This window comes from Sardina pilchardus, chromosome 24 (genome assembly GCF_963854185.1).
Source record: "Sardina pilchardus chromosome 24, fSarPil1.1, whole genome shotgun sequence".
In the NCBI taxonomy this organism is placed as follows: Eukaryota; Metazoa; Chordata; class Actinopteri; order Clupeiformes; family Clupeidae; genus Sardina; species Sardina pilchardus.
In genome coordinates this window covers 2,064,210-2,087,705 of record NC_085017.1, presented here as the reverse complement: position 1 = coordinate 2,087,705, position 23,496 = coordinate 2,064,210, and the positions used below count along the sequence as shown (strand labels likewise).

Below are 23,496 nucleotides of genomic sequence, written 5' to 3'. Positions count from 1 at the left end.
TGAATGGACAGAGAACTATGACTTCATCCTCCCTAATTTTATTATGCAAAGCCCACATGCCTGATCTGTAACAACTAACGAGGGTGTCTCTGCATGCAAAGAGTAGCCTACAAGACGGCACCACGAAACTAAGCATGCTAATTTAAAGGTTGCGTTCCTAAATAACACGCACGCTATGTTGAAACTCGTGTTTTACTTTTCACAGTTCTATGCGTAAATTGCCTGTTTGATGTCAGGCCTGTTTAAAAGAAGTCGTGTTTTAATAAGCCTACAGTATGTCCGTTGTTTGAATGACAACATGTGTTTTAGGGACTAGCTTGGAATTTGAGAACCAGCGCTGTCCACTGACTTCATTTGTTTTTGCATGTGTGCGTTCACGCTGCACCTCGCTGCGTGCTTCTTCACCCGTATTCAGACAACAACATCAGAAACAAATAGCCAAACATTTAGATTGATTGAAATGCTTCTGTTCTGGAAAGTTACGTTTCAAAATAAAGAGCATTTTTGAGACTGGCAGTCCGATTTTTAAAAAGTGTTTTTTTTTTTTTTTCATTCTCTGGTTCAAAAGATCTCACGGGCCAGATGTTTTTGCTTGCGGGCCGCATCTGGCCCGCGGGCCGCCTATTGCCGACCCCTGGCCTACTGTCTGTTTCATTATGTGTGTTTGAAAATACAATAAACATTGTCTTTATTTTTGATAATACTCCAGTCCCTCTCTCTCCATTTTTATTTCTCTTTATTGGGAAAGCCTGCTGGTCATCTTGGGGGTTAACACTAGAAGCGCCAAGCGCCGGTCATTTGACCGCTGACGCGTATTCCTAGAAGCGCCGTGTGGGTTTGACCTAGATATACCTAGAACTGCCGGGCTGCGGTCATTTGACCGCAGCGATTACAAAAAAAAAAAATCTTTTCACTCGATTAAATTCCAGGACCCTACGTTCACGACTTTTCCTAAATACGCGTGTTTTGTCACCCAGAATTTTTACATGATCAAAAGCACACCGGTACAAGCTAGTTTAGAGCTATTTTGCGCTCACTAATGTGACAACACTATGTTGTCTCGCGTTCGCCCATTTTTGTCCAGGCTGCTATTCTCTTTTCTCACAGCAGATGTCGCAAGGATTTCCTGTCAGTCGGGCATGAGAATAATATTTTACCATAAAACATATCGTTTATATATATGGCTATGGCTATGGCTATGGCTATGGCTATGGTTATTTAGCAGACGCCTTTGTCCAAAGCGACATACAAACAAATAACAATACAAATCAAATTAACAGTGAACAATTACAAACTAGGGAGAATAGTAATATTATCAGTAAAACAATAATTTTAAGCACTAACCTAATGAGAAATAAAACAGTGAAATGAGAATAGCAATCAAATAAGTCACTCAGTTAATTATATATAATAATAATAACTAAAGCATGGTATTGCTAAATTTAAGGACAATAGCAAAATAAATTTCCAATTCTATCAATAGACAAATTATAACAAAACAATAAGATTTTTTTTTTTTTGTAATCGCTGCGGTCAAATGACCGCAGCCCGGCAGTTCTAGGTATATCTAGGTCAAACCTACGCGTCAGCGGTCAAATGACCGGCGCTTGGCGCTTCTAGTGTTAACCCCCAAGATGACCAGCAGGCTTTCCCAATAAAGAGAAATAAAAATGGAGAGAGAGGGACTGGAGTATTATCAAAAATAAAGACAATGTTTATTGTATTTTCAAACACACATAATGAAACAGACAGTAGGCCAGGGGTCGGCAATAGGCGGCCCGCGGGCCAGATGCGGCCCGCAAGCAAAAACATCTGGCCCGTGAGATCTTTTGAACCAGAGAATGAAAAAAAAAAAAAAAACACTTTTTAAAAATCGGACTGCCAGTCTCAAAAATGCTCTTTATTTTGAAACGTAACTTTCCAGAACAGAAGCATTTCAATCAATCTAAATGTTTGGCTATTTGTTTCTGATGTTGTTGTCTGAATACGGGTGAAGAAGATAATGTACATAACATAGTTGATGGTTAATAATACGGGCGTTGACAATATGCTTTTCTACATCAAATATTCAAAAAACTGAGAGGAGACACGCCATGGTGTGTTTGAAATGACCACCGCAGAGGAAAATGACATCACATGGTGCTGGTCACATGGTCTTGGGACAAACCATTTTTGAGTTACTGGGGGAGGTTTTGTTTGTAACATAGTTGACCAACATTTTGTGGACATGAATAAATTATATTATTTTAAGTATTTAAATACACAATTTACATTTTAAACTATTATTTTCCTTTAATATTAAGACTTTTGAAAAAGATTGCACAAATAATGTATTTATTTTAATGGTTTTAATGGATGTTTTTGGACCCTCAACTTTCTCACATTGAAATCGGACATGGACAAAACTGTACATTTAGGGCTATAATGACACATTTTAAGCAAAATGAAGAATTTATTTCACATATTGTCTATGTGATGTTATTTCATGAAGCAAGTATACAAACAAAATGTTATTTGTTTGAAGAAATTTGATTGTATAAGTATATTTAACATCAGTGGACATGCAGTGTACCCTAAATTATAGAATCACAACCATAACACATCACAAACTCAAAGGACTAAGTGCATATTAAATAAATATGCCTTAAGACCCCTCTTAAAAGATCCAAAGCTGTTGCTGGAACGGAGAGCACTGGGCAACTCATTCCACCAACACGGAACCACTGAAGAATAGGATCTACAATTTGACCTAGCATGTATGGTTGGTCGACATAACAGACGCTCCTCAGAAGATCGCAATGGGCGGTTGGGAATGTACATCGTGATTAAAGAACTGAAGTAGCTGGGAGCAGATCCAGTCAGTGTCCTATAGGCCAGAGTGAGGGATTTAAATTTAATTCTGGCTACTATAGGGAGCAATATGTATTATATATGTGCTTTATTTTAATAACTATTTTTCATTTACATGGCATAGTCTATGGAGGCGATTTACAGTGGTAAAATGCGAGTTTGTTTTGAAAACGTTGCGACAGGCCTACAGGTGTAAAACATATTTTCGTCGTAGCCTATTTATGTACGTAGGGCGCGTATGCCTACGTACATTCATAGTTGTATATCTTATCTTCTATTTGTAGGCTATCTTTTAAAGCTCAGACTGATGTATAAGCATTTTCTTACATATTTGCTGGACTGACCGAGTTACGTCAAGTCAATTACCTATCCTAACGCCATTTTGGTACAAAGTCAAGTGGCGCAGCGTTAACACTCCTGTCTGCCACGCCGGGGACCCGTGTTCGCATCTTGCCAGGAGCGAAATACAGAATCTTATATCGATTTAATTTACCCTACTGACCCGTTTTTCAACGTCGATGAACAATTATTTTTTGTTAATGGTTTTTAATAACAACCTAGGCTATCTGAAATAAACGGATGAATCACAATATGTTTAGGCCTAGCATTTTCTGCCGCCATCTGACAAACTTTGACTAAGCCAGTTAGACTTTTTGCATCTAAAAATAATTATATCATAGTGACACGCGAAAAAATAAACGATAGCTTAGAAACTAGGCTTGCATGAGATTTTCCCACTGGACACACCACATCAGTATTGTGCTCGTTGCTACGATACACAGGACTCAAAGTGAGTTGACGACCAATGAAAATGACATGGGGAAAAGAAGGAAACAAATAGCCTGATTTTGATCTCACCTTAGGCCTACATACTTTCCTAATTCCTACGTTACTCAGACTTTTGTTAAATCGTCAGGGCCAAATTTAGGTTTAACCCGTAATTTACTCACCACTCCCCCCTAGGGGTTACATTGGGATGACCCCCTCAGAACCAGCGTTAGCAAAGGGGAACGCTGCAACTGAAGGAAGGGGTTAAACGCGATAAAAACGGTCTCCACCGACCTATATCACCTCGGTAAAGTTGGAAATGAGGTCCTATGTCCAAAATTCCAAACTATTCCTTTAAGGATCTTTGCTGAGACGTTCGACGAATAGGGTTAGCTTACAGTGGCGCATCTTAGCGCCATCTAAGCTACCGTCGGGGAGTTTGAAAAGGAACGAACGAGTCTCGAGGTCTCAGCCCAAGATCAGATTTTGTTTTGCATGAGAAAATGGATGTATGGCGTGTGTGCGTGTGTAAACAGGCAAAATCGTGTGTCACACACCGAAAGCGTGAGCGTTGGCAGCTCTGCTTTGTGCGTGATCAAATGTAACGTGAACATGCGACAGGTCAGACTGTTTTTCGTAGCCGTCCTAAAGACCAAACATTAAGCACGAGATACACCAACCCGACGGTTGGACGTCTGGAGGAGTTGGATGGGGTTGGGAAGAAATCGGTCCGGTGTGTCCCAGTTTGTCGGGGTGGTCAGGAGACTTTTTTCCCGTCGGGATCTCATCGGGAGAGTTTGAGCTTCCTCAGTCGGGGCTAGCTTCGGCGTCAGGGTGTTGGCCGTTGGGGCACTCTGATTGGTTGTGCGGGAGGTGTTGGTTGCTGCACCTCGAAATGGCTACCCCTTGGCTTGCTTTGTTTGCTAGTGTAGCACAGGCTGGTTTGGTTTGTTTTGTTTACTACTAGGCAATTGTCCGTGTTGGTTGCAAAACTAAATGGCTTGCTTTGTTTGTTACAGGGCTAGTTTTGCTACTACTACTACAACAAGATACTTTCTTGGCTAGCGGACATCGGGCACGTGTGAAATGTGTGTGCTTTGTTTAATGTCCTGCTCACGGGACTAGCCACCCTAGCGCCCCTGGTGCTATCCCAGGGAGTGTTTAAGCAGGCGCACAAAGTTTAAGTGGTGGCGGGGTCGGTCGATTTCGCAGTGGTGTGTTTCGCAGTTTGTCATCGGCTGATCGCAGCCAACGCCAGGCAACGCCAATGTCGGGATTGGCTCGAGTCTGGGCGGTGTATCTGGACCTGAGGTGGGGTTCGTTGGCGTCACTCCCGAGAAAATGTCTTAAATATTGCTGTGTAATGCACAAATTCTGTGCACTTTCAGTCAGAGATTAGGGTCTGCACTATTCCTAAAACCCAACCCCTCTGGCTCACGGTCACTGACTAATGATGACATTCTCTTCAGCATTGTCGTATCGTAACCTGTTAGCCATTAAAACGAGGCACTGAAACAATGTAACGTTGACTGCAAAGATTATGCAGACTGTGTGTGACGGACACTCGCACACACATTATCGAAATCATAGGCTATGTCGGACGCTTAAATGCTAGTTTCTACATGGGTTTAGGTAGTCATCGGGCTATATTAAAACCACACTTTAATAGTGGTTGGTGAAAACCGGGACATATTAACGTCCTGACAGGCTTTTGTCGGGACTCGGGACACGCCACTCAAAATCGGGACTGTCCCGGTAAAACCGGGACGTCTGGTCAGCCTAGTCAGGTATAAATGCACCATACAGTGTTGTGATATGTATTACCGCCCTAGGCGGAGTGATATGCACTACACATGTAGCGTAGCAGTACCTGTATGTATTCTGTGTGTCCACTGGTACTAGTAAAGTTACGTTGATTTACCTCAGGGCTGCCAAGTCTCGCAATTCGACCCATTCTCACACAATACGCCATACTTGACATTTCTCTTTATTTTCCCCTTTCAGTATATATATTTTCAGGATAATAAACTGTGGTCCTTGCCGTAGTTCGAGCAACTGTGATTGACTGACCGCAATAACCAATCCATCAGTCCTTTGTGCCTAAATCTAACCAACTATGGAAGGCAACACGCAATATAAACCAATCAGAAGCAACGTAAGGCGGGTCTTGGCATTGAGCGCCGAGTCCCACATTTAAAACGTTCTCCTACTTGCTAGATTTTGTTCACTGTTAATTCGCTGTTTCTCCTTCAGTTTCCAAGTTAACATGTAGCCTACTGTTGTAAGGCTGCTACAAGTCTATCATTGTCCTATATTTGTTGCAGAGCTGTGTAACATTTATTAGCCTCTTCTCTTGGTCAATTAACACATGAAAAAGCAACTTTGAGAGTGAGTAAAAAAATTTCGTCGCTGACCTGCGGTCGCCGGACGGACTCATCTCACGCTTGCTATTTTGTGAAACTTGGCAGCCCTGTGGACTGAACACGTCCCTCGTCCCAGAATCGCACATGCACTTCCAGCTGTTAGTTCTTTGTTGTTTCATTGAGGCTCTCGTCAAACATCAAAACGAAGGGCGACTTGTGTACTTTTGACAAGAGTTCCTCTTTGATGTACACAGCTAAGCCAAACTTAGCTATGTACACCGTCTTGTCGGGACCACCAGTAATTGTGGCAGCGATGTCAGAGTCGGGGAACATGCACTTGAACAACTCCGAAATATTCTCGTTCCCATTATAGGAGTGGTGTTTAGCGATTGTGTGCAGGGTCCACAACACCTCTGCTTTCATGGTTGGCGTGCACCCAAAAGCTGTGCGCTTTCATTTTCATTAAGGGGATGGGGCTGCGAGGCAAAGACTGCCAATGGCTCCATCATTGACAGCAGGCCCCTCTCAAAGCTAGACATGTCAGGCCCTTGCCTCTTCCTGCCCCTGCCCACTTCTCCTGGTGCCTGCCAGCTGCTACCGCCTGCCTCCTGCCCGCTGGTGCCTGCCTGCTGTCTCCTGCTGGAGGAGCCTCTATGTTGGCAAGGCCAGCACCTGCGCCTGTCGCTGCTGCCAGCATGCCTGCCTGCCTAGCTGCCGGTCCACCTTCCACCACCGCTGGCCCAACTGCCAACAATGGCTCTGGACCCGCTGCCACACCTGCCACTGCTACTCCTGCAGCTGCTACTCCTGCAGCAATGCCTCCCACATCCTCTCCATTCCTCTTTATCCCTGGGTGTCTGCGGGGGATATTGCTGGTTGTCCCTCTATCTGAGAGGAACGGCGTCAGGAACCCCATGGGTGCGTTTCATGCAGCGTTTATACGTCCTCCCTCGCTCCTCGATGCCTCGATCCTCACTGATCTACATAAAGAATGATGGGGGGGAAACAATGGGATAGTCTATCCAGTGTTAGTTATAGATCAGTGGGAACGCCCCTCGAGGATCGAGGAGGCATGATGAGAGGCACCCCCTGACAGCCATGAACTTCCATGGCTGCCTCACAGAAGCCCCTGCGCCACTCCTCTGCAGCCCCCTCTCCTTCTTGAACCTGTACCGGAGTGACCGCCACCTCTTCATCACTCATCCACTATAAAAATGTGAAATAGAATTATTGTTAATTACTTAAAATTATTATAAATACAATCTTCTCCATTCTTATCTTTCTGTAAAGATGTGTACAAGTAATACTCTTAAAGTTATTGTCGGTGCCTTTCTATTTCTTAATATTTATTGTATTGCCAAACTTAAAAACATAAGAATTTTACACTATTACTACTTTGATTAGATGTATTTGTTCAAGTGCATGTTCAAGAATTGAATCTTGAACATGCACAGCATAATTTAGCAATTGTATATGTATATTCCATGTACCTGTGACCAGCATGGGGCTGAAATGCATGCATGTTGGATACATCAGTAACATTGAATGGTAATTACAGGGTTTTTCTTCACATATGTATTTTAATGTCATGCTCTTTTCAGTATATGACATTGACATTGATTTCAGCATATGACATTGACATTGAATGGTGCTATGCTTGATCATTCATGCTGCATTGCTAGCAACACACACATCGTGATTCAATTGAAAATAAGTACATTTCAAAAAAATATATATATAAATATTACCTGGTTCCCCCACCTCCAGTGAGACGGCACGCCAGGCCTGATCCCGCCGATTGGTGTCCCTGTATGTATACAGGGACTGGTCATATAAAATTGGGTGATTGCCTAGCCTGGCACACCCTCCCAGTGACGTAACACCTGCGGCGTTGCTGTCTCTGGTCTGATCAACTGCTAATCGAGAAGGATTTCTGAATTCCCGAAATCTGCGGAACTGCCCCCTTTGGTCGAGAACCAATAAAATTTGAGCAGCTTCAACGGCTCTGGGTAGAGGCGTGTTCAAGGCAGAGGAAAGAGTGTTGTTATTGGTTTAAACTCGGCAAACTGCTTTCTGACATCGACCAGTAGCAAATCGAGGCACTTAAAGGAGGCGGGTCAACCAGCGCTTGGAGAAACCGTGTTCGCACAGGCTCTTGGTCAGACTAAAGTCTCGCAGAGCCTTTCAAGTTGTTGGCAATCAGGCTAGTGATTGCCCACGGCAATTAAAAGTTTTCCTCCACTTCCTCCAGTTATTTTGAATAGCCATGTGCTTTCCCGGGTTGTTGCAAACGGTGATTTTCATTGGGCAGACTCGGAAAGTAGCGTCACACACGTATTTGCATAAACGCAATCTGATTGGCTGACGGATCCGTCGCTGCCTCAAAAGTTGAACATTTCTCAACTTTTTGGCGGAGGCGCTAGAGGCAACGAAGCTGAAGGAACGGACGGACCCACAATGCATTTCGAGTCCGCCCCATGCAATGTCAATGAGATCCGTTGACGGACGTAGACAGTGTGAACGCCCTGTTACAGAATCTCTGTGTGTTTGAGTGAGGGGTGGCGCAGAATATGCGGCCGCCGTCACAGGGCTTACGGTGCGGTCACACGCTTGCGTCCGCCAACGTATGCCTCATTTCGTCACATTTCCATAAACGCGAACTGATTGGTTTGTCAGTGTTTGAGAACTTGCATACACTGAATTTCATTGGCTTGCGCTTGCGCGATCCGTCAAAAGTTGAACATTTCTCAACTTTTTAATGGAGGCAACGCATTCCAGGAAACGCATCGGACCCACAATTCAGTGCGGCATCAAGTGAAGTCAAGCCAATGTAAAGTGAATGGGAAAACAACGGACGAACATTGGCGGACGCAAGCGTGTGACCGCACCGTTACTGTTTTTGTTTTACCACCGACAGCACGCCCGTTTTGAATGTTGTTGCAACAATGCAGCAGCATGTAGCCAATTCTGTTACATCTGCAGCATCGTGACATACAGGCAATTCTGCGTAACGTTTAATTGGAACTCAGCAGTGACACTCGTTGATCATTTAACATAGTCTGAACGAATTCACGTTCAAGTTCTTTATTTACAAATGTGTTGCATGCAGTTCATAGTTCACAGAACTTGTTTTTGCACAACACTGCATTTGATTCTATTTTTATGAAATATGCAGATAGAATAGAATTAGGCTGACAGGTGTATTGCTTTATTCAGGTTGTGTAGCCTAGTTAGTGTGTTTTTGAAAGGTAACTAAGTAAAGTAACTAATTACTTTTGGAAAAAAAATAACCAGTTAAGTAATGGGATTACTTTCATGGAGAAGTAATCAGTAACTAATTACTTTTTCCAAGTAACTTGACCAACACTGATGTTGTTACATGCTAACTAGCGCCTAAAATACAAACACTTCTTAAGGATATTTCCACTTCATTTTCAGACAAACCAAGCTAGGGACCACATGTACAGACTCTACTACAGTAATTTCCTGCATATAAGCCGCATTGTGTATAAGCCGCAGGGCAGTGTTTTATGCAAGTTAAAAGAAACAAAACCATATTAACTGCCCCCCTGTATTAACCTCATAGCTGAAGAAATGTAGGAAAATCAATGTATAAGCCGCGGCTAATAGTCGGTAAATTACAGTAACCCTGATGTCCGTTTTTTATTTAAATGACTTGAAAAGGATTGTCAGGTATAAATGCACCATAGGCCTACAGTAGTGGCCAGTTCATTCATTCAGATGCTGTTACATGCTAACTAGCGGAAGTACAAACACTTCCAAAACATATTTCCACTTTCAGACGAACCAAGCTATAGGGACCACACGTACAGACTACATTTTGGAAACAGGTGTTGGCTAGAATTACGCTCTAAATACAGGTTTTGAAATGAAAATAGTAGAGATATAGAGAAGAGATATTTTACTTACCTTGTCCCAAGCCTGCTACTGGTTCGAGTCTTGACGGTTGACTTTAAGGCAGGGATCACATTAGCCAGCGGGAAGCGTTACGCAACGCTCAGACCATAATAATACATCCAAAACATTCTATTCAATTCTATTCAAGTTCAATCTTTGTTGTTACGGTCTTAGACAAATCTGATTGGTCAAAATACCTAACATTCTAAATCTGATTATGATGAGCCGAGGGTTGCGCTTCAAAGTTGAACCAAGTTCAACTCTCAATTTGCTCAACGCCAGCATTGTCACCATTCCGCTGCCGAACCATAGAGAACAATAGGAAACCTGCCGCTTGCCGCTGGCTAGTGTGATCCCCGCCTAAAGGTCCCATCACATTACAGACGGCATGCGCTGCGCTCACCGCTAGGTTGCTCTTGGTTGAGATAATGTTCTACGATTTTTGTTGTGGTTACCGCTCCTATTTCTATGGTTACCGCTGGGCTCCGCGCAAAAGACCATTCACTTACAGCGCGCCGCTGTCAAAGTTCAACATATTTCAACCTTGACCGCGGTACGCGCAACAGCTGCAAAGCGGCAAAATGCCGCCGGCGCTTTGCTGAGCGCAGCGGCAGGCCCGTTTTAGCGCTCTCAACCCATTGAAAGTAATGGGTTTCATAGTGCATGCCGCGTGTAATGTGATGGGGTCTTAAGGCGGGGATCACACTAGCCAGCGGCAACCAGCAGGTTTCCTAATGTTCTCTATGGTTCGGTAGCGGAACGGTGACAAATAGCTGGCTTAACGCTAGCGTTGAGCAAACTGAGCGTTGAACTTGGTTCAGCTTTGAAGTGCAACGCTCAGCTCATCAATGTCAGTTTTAGAATGTTCAGGTATTTTGACCAATCAGATTGCCTACGGGGCGGGACGTGTGAAACGTCAACAAGACCGTTCATTCATTCATGCACATCACGGAGAAACTTATAATCGCGGTCTCAAACCACTGAGTGCTATACAGTATACAGACGGCATCTCGTCATAATTGTGGTTACCGCCCTCAGTTACCGTGGTTACCATGGCTGAAACACCCCCGTGGGGGAAAAAGTTTGTTTCCACTGCATGCAATCTAATAGGGAACCTAAGTCTCTGCCCCTTCCGGTCGTTCCACTGGACCTAAGATCGGAAAAAAAAAGAATGAGAGTCTATGGAGAAAGATAAATCATTTTCTGGTCCCGATCGTCTTTTGTCAATTTTAAAGACAAATGTTCATGGAAAGACATTTGGGGCTCATTTCGTAACTAGTGAATTACAACATTGTGAAATATCGTTTCCAGCGACTACAAACAAATCAGTTGCGTTAGTGACTTAAACCCACTTCACAGGCACAGCCACCGGCACCAGCAAACGGTATCCGCCGTTCATTCCGACATACCAGCACTCCGACATGGACGTCCAATTGTCGTAGTGGAGGCATGTCTCTTTATGGAAAAAGTCCCACCACTCCGACATTTTTTTTTTTCATGGTCGCAGTGGCGGTATTTAACTTTTTTTTCAAACAACGTGCCATTCCGACATGAGGTCATTAATAGGCTATTAATGTCATAACTATATCCAATTGTGTAAAATAATAAAGATTCACATTTAAAATGTCATTGTGAAGACTTCTTGATATGGTTATGTGTCTGTTGCGTGCGAGACTCGGGTAGGTGAAAGGAGTTCTGTACATGACAAGTTCTCATTATTCGCGGACTAAGTGGAGCTAAATTAAGTCATTATTTTGCTGTCACTTCGTCTGTTTTATGGCCTAGAAGGTTGTATTTGGTATCTGTGGATAGCTCTAGCTCTCCTCTTTTATCTGACATGCAAGCCATATCTTTTTGACCACAGTTTCACGAGTAAAGCAAACGAAAGTAGCGGTAGCTGAAGCTACTGTATATGACATTCTTATTTGTTTGTCACTTCGTCTGTTTTTATAACACGAAAGGATCGATGTGTTTGGCATCAATGGAAAGCTCTGTTTCCCCTCTTTCATTTGATATGCGTGTCATGTCTGTGCGATGCCTGGTCCCGGAGTAATTCAAGCGAGAGCCGTGGCTGCGTGGGTGAACGCAGAGCAATATAGACTGTAAATATGATATACTTTTATTTAAATTCATGATTTTATTCTATTTTCATACTTGATCGTACAGACACGTGTCTAGTGTTGTTGGAAAGCCCCGGTTCTGCTCTTTCATGCAATATAGGTCTCATCTCGTTGTGACTAATAATCGCGGATCAATGTAACAGAGAAGAATGGGTGTGTTTTTTGACGCACTTTGCGTCCGTCTGTCTCATAGGGTTCGTTAAATTGACTTGGAAAAAAATAGGATTTGTAAACTGTCGGAATGGGGGTACTAAAATGTGTCGGATTGGCAGCATGTCTAAATAGCAGCATGTCGAAATAGAGGCATGTCTAAATGGAAGCATGTCGTAGTGGTGGCATGTCTGAGTGGAAGCATGTAACCCCAGCAAACAACGGGTCTTATTTGAGCTTCCCCCCTTGCCGGTGAAAATACCATGAGTCAGAGCATTAAACACTCCAAATAAATTGTATTCTATTCGTCCATAGACTGTACTTAAACTACAGTAAAGTGATAGTGGTTACATCTTGCTGCCAACTAACTAGCATAGCAACTAGCTAACTAGCGAGCCGCTCGTTTAATGTTGGTGACGTAGTCCACTGGTCGGATTCGCACAAAACTAACATAACTTTTGAAGTCTATTGAATAACAGTACTTTATTGACGTGAAAAATGATCTTTTAAATTCACACATCATAGGTGAAATGCACAGTAGCGAACGGAACTAAAAAATAATCTCTCCTTTGACTCCCGTTTATAATTTTTCACGATTTAGGTCCAACCGGAAGTAGTAGTAGTAGTGCGTCACTTAGGTTCCCTATGGAGGTGGACCGGTGTTGGACTGATAGTTTTCTCTGTATCACCGAGGTTAAGAGTAACATTAAGTTCCCTCATTTAGGTAATTCCAGTTAAATAGCCAGAACTGTCTCGAGTTTACCCATTGTAGACCTGTTGTCAATGGCCGGACTGAGTAGCTCGGTTTAGCAAGCTAAGTCTTATGGCATAACACCACATACACATAAGTTGCATCTAAATGTATTCTCACATTAATGTACATTTCCTACAATGTCCGTGGGAATAGTTTTAATACGTAATGTGTACATTGGTTAACTGACTACTATATTAACTGACGAAGTTAGCTAGCAATCTAAGGAAGCTACCATCGAATATTAGCTTCCAGTGTTTGTCATCAAGAGAGTGAACCTTTTTTATTACCCAACTTGACACACAGATATGAAATGTTTGAGTGTGAACTTAATAGCCTGCAATCAGAGGATGGCCCACTTGAGTCCTCAAGGGTTGGTCCTACATCCAGTGAGGACAGCACCTGCTCCAGTCCTGCCATGGTGGCTGAGCAGCCGCAGCGTGAAACATCAAAGCTCTGATGTCTGATTGCCCTGAACCAACCCAAGGATGATGATGAGTTGTTTCTATTGAGCTTGCCTCCAACTTTGAAGAGATTAAGTTGTAATAAAAAACATGGAAGCACGCATGCATTTTCAGAGATGCTTATTTGAGCTAGAGTTTAACTGAGATTTACAAAAAAAAACTACAAAAAAATAACAATAAAATGTTTATCGTCAGATCATCCTGTTTTTTCTGTTTGTTGTTGGTTATGCAGACTCACACATATCATAGTTCTTAAATGTATATTTTATTGTGAGTATTGTGTGTACTTCTCCCTGGTTTCAATTGCAATCTTTGTAGCATTGTTGCTGCTGACTCTTGAGGTAGCCATGACAGCTGATGGTGGCTCTGAAGATCCCACCTGAGAGGTATCCACATCCTGTCTATCTGAGTGCCATTGAAAGAAGTTGTGAAGTATGCATGTCGCTTTCACTACAGCTTCAGCAACCTCTGGTGACACCCCTGGCATTCTTCTGTAGACTCGCCACTGGCTTGCAAGAATGCCAAATGCACATTCAACCATTCTCCTGACACTAGAGAGCCGATAGTTGTAGATGCGCCTCTCTCCTGCAAGGTCTTCTGCACCGGGAAGAGGTGCATCTTCGGGGAGTGGTAAGGTGCCCTGACACAGTGCCCTTCCAAAGACCGATGCTGACAGGATCCCAGAATCATTGCTCTTCCCATAACAGGCATGCAAACTGGTCAGGGGTGAAAAAGGTGAGACTCTTCTCCGACCCCCGCCCCCCCCGCGCGCGAAAAAAAAAATCTTCCAAAGTGTGACGGACCCGCTTTCTTTTCTGATGATTTCATAGGCCTAATGGACACAGGGACACTTCACCGATTAGCATTAAGCTTTGTATCTTTAGAAAACTAGTCATGTTTTTGAATGGTCATACATTATTCCTTCATTTTGCCTTGAGATGGGAGAAATACTGATTTCAATGTTGGACTTCCTGCTTTCAATGATGTAAAAATCATCATTTTACATCATTGAAAGCAGGAAGTCCTATTCATGGGTTTCACTGAAATCCGTATTTCTCCCATCTCAAGGCAAAATGAGGGAATGATGCACGACCATTCAAAAACATGACTGGTTTTCTAAAGATACAAAGCTGCTAATCGGTGAAGTGTCCCTTTAAACTATAAGTCTGAATATTTGTTGGACCAAACCAGGTAATCAATAAACTTGCTTGAGACACACTATTTCAAACTAGGCCTAATATTTATTATATAAAATAGGGTAGATAGGCTTCATTTTTTCAAATTGTTTTTAAATGTTTTAATATGCAGCCTAGGCTACTTGTGGTTTATATTGTGCTAGTGTGTTTAACCAACCAATAAAGTTATGTGAACTGTCTTCATATTACATGTTAAACTGTAGGCTACCTGTAGGCACAGACTAGGCTACTGATCAGGGTCCTGTAACTCGACAATCAAATGTAAATTTACGTTACGCATGGCTTACGAACTCGTAATGATCCGGGTGTAACTGAAACTTGTCGCAAGTCACACACACTCAAACGGTTACGTGCGTTACGTGTGGTCTGAAGCAGTCGCAACTTTTTTTGGCTACGTTACTATAGCGAATCATTTGAGTTGCAGATCGTTTGCGTAGGCTTTGCGCAAGGTCTATGCGCAGTGTGCTTCGAGTAACAGGGCCCACGTTTCTTAAAGACAGCATTAGCATGTCAATCAACTACGTCTCCGGACAAAACAAACCAGACCAGTTTATGAGCATTTAATTCAACTGTCACATTAGCCTTTGATATACTGATAAAGTCTGCCTATTTGCTTCACCTTTTGCCGATCTAGATGGTTCAAACTGCACGTATTCTTCATCAAAATAACTCGTTAGTTATGTCTACATTTTTGTCTAATTTCGCTGACTTTCATAACATTAGAAGAAAACAACCTATGCCCGTTGCTTCACTCAGCGTCTTTCTCTAATAGAAGTTGAAAGTTTCAACTAGCCCACCTGTGAAATCCCTCGGCATCTCTCCTCCATCCGTCCAGAATCACTATTCCACCTGAGACGCATCTATCTGCGCGTTCTGTTCGTTGCAACTTTGTCAACAATTAGCTTCCACTAATGTTTATTAAACGCATAAGGGCTACATTCACGCATCCTTTGCTGATCAGACACGTTTTAAATGCGGCTCTGGAAACACCTCAAGATGCATTAGCGTCTGCGCATGATTTTTAAACTCAGTTGTAAATTCAATTCACCTTGACCCCCCCCCCCCCCCCCCTAAATATTTTCTCATCGGATCTGCACGAATCATGTAAGTCACCTATTTTTGATTCAAAACGGCGAATTTCGCCGAAAGGTGAGGAGTTTGCATGCCTGCCATAAGCACCAACATCTATCATGCGGAAACGATAGTGGGCATCCACAACAGCCAACAATAGAATTTCAAATGGAAAATGTTCCCTTATAATTAAAGTATAAGGAGCCACTGTTTGCAGGGGCCTGGATTACGACATGCTTTCCGTCAATTGGACCAAGACAATTAGGAAAGTCACAGAGCCCCCCATAATCCTCAGCAATAGCTTTCCACTCTTCTTTCCCTGGTGGTGGCATATAGTCCTGCACCAAACAGGTCCAGATGGCCTCACAGACCTCCTTCACAATTCCCACCACAGTGGAAAACCCTACCCTGTAGCTGAAGGCAAGTGACCTGAAGGAGTTCCCTGTTGCCAGAAATCTGAGAGGGGAAATTAATTCAATTTAATAACATGATAATTGAACACCATGTAGCCTAAATTGTATTCTTAGCCTACATTATTCAAACTTGTTATGGCTAGGTTACTGATGTTTTTCTTAAGGAATGATGAACATGTTATGCATTGAAACATGATTTCCTCATGATTTCCTCATGAAGCCTCAATGGGTTAGCAGCTCATTGAGGCAGTAGCCCAGGCTTTATAAGCTATGAGCTACACCCTACTAAGCTACAGTACGACATAATGGAAAAAATACCCCTAGAGTCAGCGAGAGTGGGGGCGGAAGATGACTCACCTGTGTTGGATTTGGTTACTGACCCTGGAACGAATTTGATTACGAGTAAGGAAAACATGTCTGTGGAAGCCGCTTGTTCAGAGAAAGTTGATAAGAAGTTGCAGGTGTGTGTGTGTGGGTGGCAGAAGGTTACAAGTCTAAAGGGCCTGAAAATCCATCAAGGGAAAAAGAAGTGCTTGGTAGAGGGAACGCAGGGTCCCCGCATTGATAGTTACTTCTTGAGAAGTGTATCAAGTCAGTCGGTTGAAGTTCAGCGACAGGAAGTAATCCACAGTTCGCAGGACATCAGCACCCCTGTTGTTGAGGAAGATTTGAGCACTGAGGCAGAAAGAGTGACCAGGCAGCCAAGGAGGGAGAAGATTAATGGTCATAGACTTGGGGTTAGGTGGCCAGGTGCAGCAGATGGTAGACTATGGGAGGATGTTAATAGTGATCTTGTCAGCATCCTGGGGCAGCTTAAGGGGACAGCTGAAAGTAAATTAGAGAAAATGGGAGACATTATCTATAGCTATGGTAAGGAAAGATTTGGGATTATTGAGAAAAGGGCAAAACGGCAACAGGAAGTAGTTAAATCTAGGCGCCAGAAAGAGATAGATAAACTCATTAAGGAGAGGAGGCAGCTTAAGAAGCAGTGGAGAAAAGCTACAGTCGTTGAGAAGGAAGGTATTGACATTCTGCAGGCAGATGTGAGGGGGCGGTTGGCAGTGCTAAGAAGAGCAGAAAATATTAGGAAGAACAGGAAAAAGAAATCACGAGCTCGACTAGCATTCTACAAAGACCCATTTAAGTTTGTTAAGTCATTATTTGTAATGCAGAAAAGTGGTAGCCTTTTGGAACCTAAGCTGAAACTTGAGGAGTACTTAGAGGGGGTGTACAAAGACGGGGAGAGGTTCAGAGAGATGGTGCTTCCCGCTGACATCCCGCCTATTGGTGATGTAAGTAGCCATTGTGATGACAGTCCACCAAGGTGGAAGGAGGTGCAAGAAGTGATTAAGCATGCAAGGGCCTCTTCGGCCCCGGGACCTAATGGGGTGCCCTACCGACTGTATAAGAGTGCACCAGGTGTTTTGAGATTTCTGTGGCAGTTAATGAAAGTAGTGTGGAGAAAGCAGTGTATTCCTAAGGCTTGGCGTAGGGCTGGGGGAATATTTATTCCTAAAGAAAAGGATGCAGTGGAGATTAATCAATTTAGACCAATTAGCTTACTGAATGTTGAAGGGAAGGTTTTCTTTAGTGTTGTGGCACGGAGGCTGACAAGTTATCTTGAAAGGAATAAGCTAATTGATACCTCGGTGCAAAAGGCTGGAATCCCTGGCTTCTCTGGGTGCTTAGAGCATACCAGCATGATTTGGCACCAAATTCAGTTAGCGAAGCGTGAGAGGAGAGACCTGCATGTTGTGTTCTTGGATTTGGCTAATGCTTTTGGATCAGTACCGCATAGTCTGGTGTGGGAGGCCTTTGACTACTTTAGAATTCCAGGTAGCATTAAAAGCCTAGTGAAAGCATACTTTCTGGATATTCAACTATGTTTTACTACTTCGGAGTACACCACAGGGTGGCAGCAGCTTGAGATAGGGATTATGGCGGGATGTACCATCTCGGTCCGTGTACGTCGCCGCCATTCGATTTCCGTTCTGAGATGGAAAATCAAAAATCGGAAAACGACTCGTTCTCCGATTTTCGTTTTAAAAATCAGAAAACGAAAAACGAGAAATGACTCGGTTTTGTTCTCCGATTTCCGATTCCAAAATGAAAATCGGATAACGAGTCGTTTTCTGATTTTGTTTGATGTGTGTATAATTGGAAATAGGAAATAGGATTACCTGGGTCGTATTTTCATAACCGATCTTGAATTAACATCTTTATATTTGACCCGGAAGACGATGAGCATTACCGCGAAAATATTCACCGCGAAATGGTATACTAATAATATTAACGTTAACGTTAACTTAAGAAATAGAAAAAATGGAGTCAGATTCGTACGTGTTGTTCCGCGCTGGCAAGCGAGTGGCCATCAGGGAGGACATGACGGTGGTTAAAATCAGCCGCATTTTCCAGGTGCTGTAGTTTGGAAGTAAATGAATGAATGAATGAAATGAAATTTGTATGAATATTTGTACAACTTTTAAATGAATGCTCAAAGTTACAACAGGCCGTCTGCTACTGCTAACGGTTAGCCTACTGCTACATTAGCTTGAGACGTTAGATAGGCCTATGGAGGTTTTAACATTACATAATTTTCAATCGGGAAATCAGTGAGCATCAACTTTAATCGTGTTTCATAAGTTTGAAAATGAATAGTAATGTAATGCATGTTTTACGACAGCTTTAGGCTATTCAATATGACCTTCAATAGTTTGCAGCAGAGCTAGTTTACCGCTCGTGCTGTCAGAAGCGGTCAGCCGCTCAAAGAGAAGTCAATCAATTAACCCAAAATGGAAGTAGCCTACATGGAATATAACTATAAAGGGGACTAACCATTGGTCCGACATCCCATTAGTCCGACATCCCATTCGTCCGAAAATGAACCATTCAATAGGGATCCCATTAGTCCGACATCTCATTAGTCCGAAAAAAAGAGAACCATTGGTCCGACGTCCCATTAGTCCGACCATACACATAGATGCATGGATGACTTGAAACTGAAAGATGCAAAATTCGCGGAAAAGAGGAGACGTCTTTTTTTTTGCAGCATTGTGTGTCTAACAACAGGTGGAAATGTGCTAGCCTGTTGTAACAATTAACCTTTTACCTTCGGCTGTGTTAATTAAACGCACAAGGGTTTTTTTAATGACTAAATATGAATGGCAATAAACAGATAATTCCGAGAATGAAGTAGGCTACAACGTAGACACATCTGAGTGCGTCTCTTGATTATAACAATGAAACAATGTCGCTTTCTTCGGTTTAACAGTAAAGGAAGACACACACTAAACAATAACCCAGGTCGTGCACAGCGGCGCTTTATATTCACACACACCATTAAATGTCCCAAGCAATCCCAAGCGTTGCAATTCCCCCTCTCATTCAGTCCCGAAAATAAACCTAAAAGTCTAAACTAAACGAAAGATGTCCTGTATTTTGCCAGGCGCACAAGTATTTTGCCACGCGCACAAGAGTCAATCCAGGAAAACGAAAGGGCCGCTGCCGACAAAACGTCCCGCGATGTAGCAAACAAAAAATATAATGCTCAGAAAAAAAGGGAAAATGCTATTGCTCTCTCTCTGCTAGACCAATCAATATGAAAACATAAAAAAAAATCGATCTCACCAAATCTGGTGCATGCAGTCCGCGAAGGTATTTTTCTCTTCGTGCGTCCTCTGTTTGGTAATGCACCGGTCCAAACTGCGCACAGCGTTTAACTAATGTGAAAATACGTTTACCCTGTAGTCTTTTATTGTTGTTAGTTTCAAACTCGCAGGAAAACATACACTCGTTGCCGCAGCACTGAGTAGGCTAGGCCTACTGGCGCCACAGATTCAAAATATCACACAAATCTCACACACGCACTTGCTACCTTCTTCAGACCGCTCCCATCACCTAGCGCATTCGGGTAAGGTGCGCGTGTATAAAAAATACATATACATAAGTACATGTGCATACAATGATATTACATGAGAACTACAGAGATATTATATGCAATTAAACAATGTAATATGTAATATTTAAAGAAAGGCACCTAAACCAATGTGGCAGTGTGATGTGCGACATTTTGGGAAGCCAGGACCACCAAATTAAAACGACATGTTTCTGGAGTGAAACTTTGAATTTAGTCAGACCTGATAGAAGAATATGGCAAGGCTCTATTTCTAGCTCATATCGAGAAGAATGCACGATGGAAATAACTTTGGACTAACTGTGGATAACTTGTAGCCTAGAGTCCTTGACCATAAAGGTAAGTTCATTGTCCTTACGTTTAGCTATGTTGGAAGGCTAATTTGTGGTTTTGTCGTGTGAAAGTAGGCATATAAGACTGAAACACGTTAGCTTCGATGTTCGTTTGCAAAATAAAACACATCTAAAGCTAGATGAAGTTCATCGCGGGATGCGAGGTCACCTGCGTGGCAGTCACGCACCCATCCACTAACCTATGTCCCTGCTATTGAAATCAAATACAGCGTTACATCAGTCTAACTGTAAACAGTGGCAGACGGAGTTTTTAGGAAACAGACCAAAGTCTGGATTTGTTTATTTATTGTATGGTCGGACTAATGAGATGTCGGACCAATGGGCCTCTTTTTTTCAGACCAATGGGATGTCGGACTAATGGGATCTCTGGTCAATGGTTCATTTTCGGACTAATGAGATGTCGGACTAATGGCATGTCGGACCAATGATACGGAACCAACTATAAAATAGCACTGTGATGTGAAAGTGAAATGCACCGCTGAGGTTGTATATTATAACTCAAGTAGCTGCTAGTGGAATAAGCGCGTTTTTGAATATGACCCAGTCCCGGTCTAGTGAACCCATATGGGGGAACTAAACTGGTCGGGCCATTGATTCTATGCATGCACAAGTTAACGAATGCTCCAGTCTCTCTCTTACTCACCTTTGGACGTTCGCTTCGGCCTCAGGCCATGCATACATCTTAGTCACTGGCTACATGTCTAGGCTACATACACATTACTAAAACTAAAACGGGTGAACATAATGAAGGTAAAAACAATGCTATCCGTTTCCCTTCTATATTCACATACGGTGGCTATAACATCATCGGAGAAACAACAACCAATTGAATGTTGCCAGGTATATTTTCTTTCCAACTTAAGCAAAGAGCTGAAGGGGCTGGTGTATAGGGGTCTTTAAGGGAGTTTGCGCAAGTGCAAACTCAAGTCAACTAAACTCAGTAGCATACAGTCAACATTATGTAGATTGCATTTGCATTCATTGATATTCTGTGTCACTTAAGGCTATAGGGTACTGTCAGTTTGAACAATTCACGTATTAATACATAATAAAGACGTTAAGCTTGTGTGTGAGAGTGTGTAGTGATAATGGTAATGGTTAAAATAAATTGTTTAAAAGGTTATTACACATTTTTCACGTCCATTGGTTTATCATTGAGACAGACTGTAGCTATAAGGGGGGAAAATACAGTAACTCATTAGATAATATTAGAAGTCAGTGAGTTTAGGATCTAAGTGGTGAGTAACAATAGCACACAAAGTGTACAAAGTAATTTTTATTTACACTGCCATTACTGCTGCACGATTGCCATCAGGTCAGATAGACATAACATAACACCGGTCCACGTCCAAGGTGTCAACTTTGGTTGTGATGAAGTTTTCCTGGCCAATGGGAGGTTTCACCCAGAATTCGTGATGAGCGTCACACTACAGAGGAAAGAGGCTTTTTGCATGCCGGTCGATGGTCTGCTGCGTCAACGGTAGCGTTCTGTCAGGAAGGAGACAGAGGCTCTGGTCGAAAAGGATGCACAGCAGTTTTTACTGTTTCAAACAGAGCCAGAATGTACACATAATGGGGCGAGGACATCATCAAAAGACCCAACAAATTCTGCATTTACTTGCAGGTTATGGACATTACATACACTACATTCTTCAGAGAAGGTTAACTGACAAACATGGGCTTATTAATTATTTAAACCTCACATTCCAGATCTACTGGTAGGTGAAAACATAACATAGCCTCCACATTGCATTTTTTTCTTCAAATGCCTCACAAACAAGGAAGGAGCGGATCGTTAAAGTTTATGTAGTCTTGTAAACCGAGGTAAGTTGTGTTGTGTAGAGGGGGGCTTTCAAAGTGGGTGCCGCGTAATGGTCCAAAACTTGGATCAATTAACATTTCTTTAAGCCATAATAATTATATAAATTAAAGTTTTCTTTGCAGCACAAACAACAATAGGCTACAGTTAAGACACTGAATGCTGAACCTAGATGCTTTCTATCGTGCGTGTGGCTCGTCTTTTCAGTTGCCGATTTGCTAAATCTTTATCACTTTAGCAGAGTCGCTCATTCTGGCCTGTAAATGGTTTAAGTAATGCTAAAGGCCAGATGCTGCAAAATAAATGGAAAAACTCCACTGGCCAGTTGGCATTGCACGCTGATCGCTATAACGTGAGATACGTGGAAGAGGACACATTTTCAGATAATTTTATTTGGCAAAGAACTAGACAACCATGCTACCGGAGATGAGATGAGTGTTGCATTGGGAAGCTCTAACTGTAAAACAAAATGATGCCTCCAGGCCTTGTTTTGAATTATGGCGTAAAAATAGTTAATTATAGTCAAGCCTAGCTTACGTTAAGTCACGTCCCCTTCAAACACAATGATTCACTATCCTCTGCAGTGAAATAGGTATCCCATATATCACAAGGTTAAATAAAATGCATGATGCACAAATGTTCAGGGGTGCCGTGAGCCAGAAAAGTTTTGTGAACCACAGCATGCTATCTTAGTTACAAAATCAGGTGATTACGGCACAACATTGCGTATTACTTACAGTGGAGAAGTTGAGCCTGCCAACTCTGCACGACCATGGAATGGGATAAACTTAAAACAGAGACAAATTTGACATTTTAACCGATGTAGTTTCAGAATTGAGCTACCACGACATTTGAGAATAGAATGACCAGGGCCCGACTTCCGTTTTCTGGAGTTGTGAAGTGAATTACTTCCGGGTTACATATCGAAAAATCTATTATTTTGGAATAGGATGAGTATGCCTACCTTTAAGTGGACATCGAGCTGGAGCTCATGTATTACACCATTTCTTAAAAGAGAAATGTTTAATTCATCGTAGTGTACAACATGGTCAAATCATAGCTAGGGTCACATACACAACAAACACTTGAGAATTACTTCCGTGTCATTGAAATATGGGCTGGGGTTGTATCTTTTAGGTTACTGTCTATGGTGTGAATAGATGACGTAGGCTAAATCAAAATCAGCACCAATCATTAGGTCAAGGAACGCAAATAAGCAACACCGGCAAATGACAGCAGGCTGTAGCGCTTCCTTTGCAAACATCATAAGTAATGACAAAGACGACACACTGGAATTTTTGCACATAAACATTACGTTTTGATCATAACTTCATAACTATCAGACGC

At 42.5% G+C, this 23,496-nt stretch overlaps 1 long non-coding RNA gene across 1 annotated transcript; it reads right to left on the bottom strand.

The window, feature by feature from the left end:
* Window positions 1-21,593: 21,593 nt before the first annotated feature.
* On the bottom strand, window positions 21,594-23,031 carry LOC134072938 (uncharacterized). Its single transcript, XR_009937231.1, has 2 exons — window positions 22,887-23,031; window positions 21,594-21,818 (listed from the first exon to the last, which is right to left on the bottom strand). It is a non-coding gene; the product is annotated as an uncharacterized LOC134072938 (long non-coding RNA).
* Between the last annotated feature and the right edge of the window lie 465 nt (window positions 23,032-23,496).